The following is a 7711-nucleotide window of genomic DNA, read 5'->3' as shown; positions in this document are numbered from 1 at the left end:
GTCCCTCACGGAGAGTTCAACACCTTTATTGTCTCGGCGAAGCTACACTGGCACAGAATGGACGGCCGCAAGCTTCAAAGACTTTAACATAAAAATCTTCAAATGTCAGATGTTCACCTCAATCATCCACAGACGGAGGATTAACAGCTTAAAAAGTCTTTATCCCCAAGGAGATGGCTGACTTTTAGTCCTCTATCAAACCCGGCTCGGCTCAGCAGGAGGAGGCGAGGCCGTAGCCTTTCACCCGCCTCGCCGCACCGGATAGTTTCTTTATTCCCCCCCCCCCCCCCCCATCCAACACTTCCATGAGTGTAATTGTGGTATGAGACGGCACTTTGAGCAGGGGCTGTTCTCATCAGCACCAAGCAATTACATATGCCCCCCAGGGGTGCTGATAAAAACACACGCTGAGAATGAACTCTGCAGTGCCAGGTGATGGCGGGGGGATGCTACAGCGGGTCCATATTAAACAGCGGCGGGCTACGGCGCGGTGGGGCTGAATACAGATCATTTCGGTGCAGGCACAGGCAGCAGTTCCACACAAGCCACGGCAAGCAGACAGCTCCCCAGCTGCAGCCCGGGACACTGGGCTTTGTCAGTCCGCTGACCTGTGAAAGGAACCGACCTCCATCTCCCTCGCCTTATTATAGTGGTCAGCCAGGTTGACTGAATAGCATGACTAAAAATATCAAACCCCTTTGCCTTAGTGTGTGTGTGTGTGTGTGGTGAGGATACTTTATATAACACTAATGCATTAGTCATTCTTTCGTACGCCACTGGAAGCCATTGACTTGCTTAGACCTATGTATGGATATTTTTGTTTTCACAAACAGAAACCAAATCTGCAGAAACAACTGGAAAGCAAAAGTGGAGAGTGTGACCTTTCAAAAGGCACCCAACCAGAACCAATGGTAATGCTTATGCTTGTGTAAAAAGATTTTTGGAATCATATGGAATGGAAATACTGCTTTTACACGTTGCTGATCTGATCAGTTGCTTTAAGTGAATCATTTAGTTGCCTTACTAATCTCGTCACAAAAGAAAGTAATGGTTTAGTTTGTGTAAAAACCATCCTGGAGGTCGAGACTGAAAGCAATGATGGGAAGTCTGTTGGCTCACATCCTACGTCTAAGCCACTGCCAACGCGTTTCTTGGTTTTTCATGGGAAAGACCGGACGCAAACTTTGAACACGGCAGAAGGTGGCTAGGTGGTGGTTAACCGTGCACCAAAGTTTCAAAAAAGCTGACTGGATCCTTTTCTCCAGCACAGCTGTATCAGGCGGCGCGCCGGGGCGTCAGGCACTAAATCATATCTCTTCCACTTGAGAACAGCACATCATTTCACACCTCTCGCCCCCGCCAAGTGATTGACGCCGATGCTCGCTTCAGTCCGGATCTTGACGGATGGACTTGTCCTGCTTCAGGCGTGACATGCTCGAAAGTCTGCGTGAGTTAAGGAAAACATGGATGAAGAGAGATTTACAAGAGAGACAGGCTTCTTTGAATTTGAAGGAAGACGGTTGTGTTCCCCGTGGGTCTTCAGGGGGAAGGCTGTTTGTCTGTTGTCTGATTTTGTTGCCTTTTGTTGTGCTTTTGAGCGCAGCTCAGGAGAACAGCACATCTTTGACCTTTTATTACATTTTTGAAGGTTCTGTAGTGTGTTCGCTTTACAAACACAAAGATATAAAGAGAGTTTTGAGCTACACTGAGCTGGCTATATTTCTGAATGCCTTTTTTGAGCAAAAGCAACGCGCAGCCACACCACCTCTTTACACTTCGTTGCAGTAAATAGCTCCATCCAAGGTAACTCTTCTCCTACTGGTGCAAGAGGACACACAAGTGAGTCAGCCACTCATACCTATAGAGCAGAGGTCTTCAACAGGGGGTCCGCGACCCATAGGGGGTCCGCAGAGGTACTGCAGGGGGGTCGCAAATTTTTTCTTCCATAAATTTAAACGTCTTTAAATACACATATAAGTATATGTGTAAGTAGGGGGTCCCCACTCCATCTCTCCATCAGTTTGGGGGTCCTTGACCTGGAAAACGTTGAAGACCCCTGCTATAGAGGAAAGAACAGCGCACAATTACCTTTTCCATGGTGGTAATCTTAATCAACTGTCAGAATCAAGTGGTTGTGTTCCTTCTTTGTCTTCATAGTTTTGTTCAAGAAAGCAACGTAAAGCAGCTCAACTGCCGTCTTTGTTCGTGGCAAATACATTTACGCACTTGTTTTGGAATAGATCCAAGGTGTCTTTGTGCGAGACACCGAGTGGCTCCCTGTGCTTGGTATTAGTGTGTGAATGCACTTGTGTGAACGAACAGGTAGATGTGTCATTGTGACGCTTCGAGTACAAATATTATAATACACCGTTGTATTACACTGTAGGCAGATGCATCAGGTATTCATATATTTTGAGGAGCCACAGTTTATCTCCAGGTCAGAGAAATTTAAATTCACTAATACCTTCACAGCATAGATAGGATCCAGAATCCATCTTCTTCCATTTTTTTCTTTTTTTTTAACCATTAATGGTGGAAATGAATGGAAGAAATAAAAATACATAAATATTATATATATATATATATATATATATATTAATAACAACATTGATCCACAAAATGCATATTTATTATGTTGCCTGTAGCTGGGATTTGGGGTAAGGCTAAGGCTTTTGCATGGGATAAAACTATGCTTTTACTTTCTTACTTCCCAACCACAGGTTTCCGAAAGAGACTAAAACGCAGAACACCCACACACGTGAAGACGCGGGCTGAAATAATGTGATTCCAAAGAGCTCCAAGCATAAATCCATCAAATGGGTTAGAGAATACACTAGAAGGGATGAAACAAAAACAAGAACAACATGGAGAAAAAACACAGGATGGAGAACCTGGCGAGTGAGGAGTGAGAAGTGAGGAGCGAGGAGCAAACGGCAAAAACATGCAGGGCAGAACACGGAAGGCCTGACAAAGGAAGAAAGAAAACTATATATGCACGAAGGACTAATCAGGAAATGAGACACAGGTGAAGCTAATGAGGGCGGAGCAAGCAATGACAGAGGAGAGGCAAAACTAACAGAAAGACACAGCCATAATAATTTTTAGTAAAGTATAACAGGAAGTACATAAGAAACCCCAAACGAAGGAAAGTCCAAACCTTATACTGTATATATATAAAGTTATATGACAATATGACCCAAGAAATGCATTGATCCATGCCTCTATATCTCCCTCTGGACCCCCTGTGTCCAATCTCCTCCTGATTGCAAAGATAGTGGACTAAAAAGTATGTTTGGCAAAAATAAAGTAAATCCAGTGAAGAGCCTGTGTGATTGAGACTCCTGCTGGTTACGGCTGCCGGCCGGCTACCTGTTACCCCACACACACACATATGAGCCAAAATAAAATCAAATCCTAAAAAGAAAAGTTATTTTATGGGATAATGCTGAGAAAAATGTATTCGCAGTCTATTTCACAGCCGCTTCTTATGCAACGATTGTATGTAGTGATGAACTACCACACTCAGCTCAAGTCTGGTAACACTACATTTGGATTTCATTATGGGGCTCATTTAAACTGATATGAAGAAGAAACTCCAGTCAGAGGTGTTTAAGGCATTCTAAACACGTCTTAATCGCTGTTAAGTGTTCGTCTTTTAGTTATTTTGCAGAACTCTAAAGGGCTCGCTTCTACCACTGTAGCTCCCTCTCTTTGTCAGTTTGGTTTTAGTTTGTTGCCATATTATTTAGCCTATCTATGAATGGTGGTCTTAGAGGTCTAACTAACTAACTAACCGCATTATGTTCCGTACAGAATTATTTAATTGACGCACCTTGCAGGAAGTCTGAGTGGCATGGGGTAAGATGATGGCACTAATTGATACCTTTTGATTTGGATTTTAAAGATGTGGAAAAGGAGACAACACCTATTTGCAAGATTCAGCCCCTCTTGGTTAATGGGCAGCCTATGAGGTACAGTATGTTGTTTTGGAGCCAATATTTTACATGAAGAAATGTAATTACATAGCGCAATGTTATGTTTTGACACGTTTCAAAAATAAAGCCCGTTTTTTAACTAAGATATCGTGCCTCATGTCTATTACCGGAGGGTGCTACGACGACGGCAGACGTTCAACTCCACGGCGCTCAGATGACGTGTGTGACTACATTGCTTTCCCTCTTCTGTCCATAAAGCCCGCCCAAACGATTCGATTGGCTCAGCAGATCTTGATCAGTTCCCAACGGAGCAGTTCCTGACCAACTTTCCGCCACAAAAAACAAACAAAAAAAAACGGTGGGCAGGGCAGCTGGCCTCTTTACCATTAACATTAAACACTGTCACTGTAGAGTTATGCTATCATTGTAATGTTTGTAGCAGCTCATGCTTCAAGTGCAGCCTTGCAGAGCTGCTACAAGAGTCACTTGAGATTAACCACCTACAAATTGGCACGCTTTATTTATCTTCCACACCGAATCATTTTTTATATATTTATTTTTTTTCATTACTTGCCTTGCCCTCTCTTTGCTTGTGCTTTGAAATTCTTTTTAAATGACAGCCAGAATAACACCTACTGTATGCTGTTAGTCATTTAGGGGCATCCAGAGCTTGAGCAGCTTACAGTGACTAAGCAGAACCTGTGTAATACAAAAACCGTATGTACACTCATCCATGCACTCATGCGTACAGGAATAGAAGGCCACAGCGTAGCAACTTTAACACCACCTCCACACTCCTCTTACCCTCTGTTTTCTATCTCGCGTTGCCGTCTTATCTCTCTCCTGAACCGCCGCGCACACACGCGCGCAAATTACTCCTGTTTAAAATTTTAAATGGAAAGTCCCACTCTGCTGTTGATAACATTTTATCTGGCGCGTTTTAATGAGCGAACAAGAGGCGGGCGAGCCTTCGGATTTCGCCGCTCGTCAATTTGTTTTTTCCTCTTTTTGCTTCCCACAATAGCTGCCATCGGTTTATGAATACGCTCAGCTCCTGGGACTCCACTCTCCCTGCTGCTGCCGCTGCCTCCCCCTCAGTCCTTGAAATTTATTTCCAGGGTAACTGTCCATCACCGGAACAGCGCACACACTCCACACTGCCTCTTCATATCCTCGGGCTCTTTAAGCTCTTCTTACGCGGTGCGCGCCTCATTTCCTCCCGTGTGCTTGCTTTTCCCGTAGAGCTTTATTTGTCATTCATTTCACACTGTAGTCTTGTACTTTTGCTAGGCCGACGCTTTTCCCCTGAGTGCACACGTTGAAGCCCACAAATAATTGCATGTGTTAATTGTAAAAGAAAAGTGAGCATTCAAACGTCCTTCATAACTTCGGTCAAAAGCTCATTATCCACTTTGCTGATGTGAGAATTGGTTTGGCGCAAGGTTGCAGCATCCAGTCAGTCGAAACGCTTCATGAAAACAGACAAAAAGCACAATTAAAAAATAATAATTGCGCACTTCTGAGTCAAATGTTATGTAAGGTTTTCATCTCGCAGTTTTGATGGAAATTTAAGCCCTTCAGTGCTTCACAGGAGCATGAGGGCACAGGGTCATTGTCAGCCAAAACACCGGAGACTCTGCAGAAGTGAATGTGAGAGCGTGCTCTTTGAAGGCAGCGCAGGAGTCCGTGGCATCTGGAGGAGTGAAGGGGAAAGCGGCATGAAAAAGCAACAATGGTACGGCTGAGGGGGAATGATTTATGGTGATGAGAGGCTGCAGCGGGTCCCTCCAACAGAGTTGCTGGCTGTCTCGCGGCGAGATAAGAGGAAGAGGGGATGTTTCCCTGACAGACAAGGTGACAGTCGGGCCTCGGCGTGTGTAAACAAGAATGCCGCTATCTTTCCCTGCCCGGCCACGGGGTTAACACCTCTGTCCATCAGCCGGGCTCGTCGCTCACGGGGGCCGTCCCCTCTCCTCCTTCTGCTTGTCAAGGATCGGGAGAAGGGGAGTCGCACCTTCTGCCGGGGGGGCGTTCGCCGAGCACGGCCCGCCAAGAGGGAGGAGATGCTGCGGCACACGCTGCCACAGTTTTATTAGTTCCGTCTCCCAAAAAAAGAAAAAAATCAGACAAGGTCGGCAATCCTCTTTGTCTGAGCCGTAAACACAGCGGTCCTCAGAGCCTGAAATCCCTTCAAGCAAGTCTGAGTGGAGTGTTTGGGATGATACAGTAGCTGGGATTAACAGCCCACCAACAGCTCAGCTTCTTGTGTCAGTAGTTTCACTAGAGTTAGACGGATACTGTTGGTTCTTTTTCAAAAGTACATCACTGTAATGTTTAACAGCCTACACATTGTTTAGCTTTTCATAGTTCTTATTCATTCGACTTGGTCTTTTATATGTCAGAGCTCTGTTATTGCCTGATCATAATAGCCTGCCATACTGTAAATGGCCTCAGTGAGTTACATGAAGAAGTGCAAATGGCTGCAATGACCAGGGAGATGATGGAATACGATTCAGTAACAGGTCAGGAGGGTTCGAAGGCTCAGACATTGAGTTTTATGGCAGCGGCATAACTCTTAACTGTACTTAACTGTACTCCAACTTATTCCAGCGAACAACCACAGTTCAAGGACCACGGGACACACTGCCTTACGTGTGGAGTTGGCACGGCAATGCCAGAAGTGTTCTTACTTATAACTGGATCAACATAATTCTACTTTATGTGCATTTGTGACAAGCCTGCGGAAGCTGCATAGGACAAAATGATACTCACAAATGCAATCCCTTATGATTAAGGAAGTCGTATAATTAAAAAAAAAAAAAAAACTTACTAATACAAAGTCACAGCTTTACATTCTACTGCACTCAGCTAAAAATAATGTTTACTCTGTATATAAGTCAGTAACGACGTTCATTCACCACACAGTTAAATCTCATACCTGCAGTCATCCTGTACACTTGCTGCAATGGCTATGTTCATCCCAAAGGCCCATTTAGGGTACTGCGGGACCTAGACGCCGTAACGTACACACGTAGCCAATGCGGGTGCGAGCCATTCGTACTTGTGCGCTCATCACTCTGTAAAAACACCACCCAAACGTTAGGTGGCGCTGTGTCTTTTTGCCAGGCGGGTTAATTTTTGTTTACTTCCTGCCTCACTTTCGACAATGGAAACTGAAACTTTCGCCGAAATTTGGCCAAAGACGAGTCATTACAAATGCTTGTATCTCCAAACGTCCTAAGTTAACTTTTCCTCGATGTGTTCCATCGTCATTGATCCAATATCTATGTAAATTGCGGAGATGGAGAAGCAGCCAGAACTACTGAAGTGGAAACGCGCTACTACCAAGCGGACCAATTACAGCTCTTGCGGTCTGCGCCCCCGTGGTGTATATAGTTGCATTTCTGGGAGGGTGCACGTCGGCTACGTATGCACCGTAGCTTCTCCGTCAAGTAACGCAGAAGTCTAAAGCGCCTAAGAGAGTAACTGAGAGTTAGATTGAGATGGCGGCAGCTGGAAACACCACTTTGAGCTTCAGAACTTCTTCAGGAATCCAATGGGTGACGTCACGGAGGGTTCCTCCCTTTTTATACACAATCACTAATTAAATTACTGATTAAATATATGTTCATATATTCACTCCGGTGCCAGTTCTTGAAATTATGTTATTGGCAGATATTGATCTCAGTGTCTCTCCAGTTTTGCCTATTGGATCTCTGCCAAACATGTCATGAATAACACCATTTACAACTTACATTCAGACCCACTGCTGGTAA

Source organism: Chelon labrosus (assembly GCF_963514085.1).
Source record: "Chelon labrosus genome assembly, chromosome: 16".
In the NCBI taxonomy this organism is placed as follows: Eukaryota; Metazoa; Chordata; class Actinopteri; order Mugiliformes; family Mugilidae; genus Chelon; species Chelon labrosus.
Note: the sequence above shows the minus strand (reverse complement) of the source record.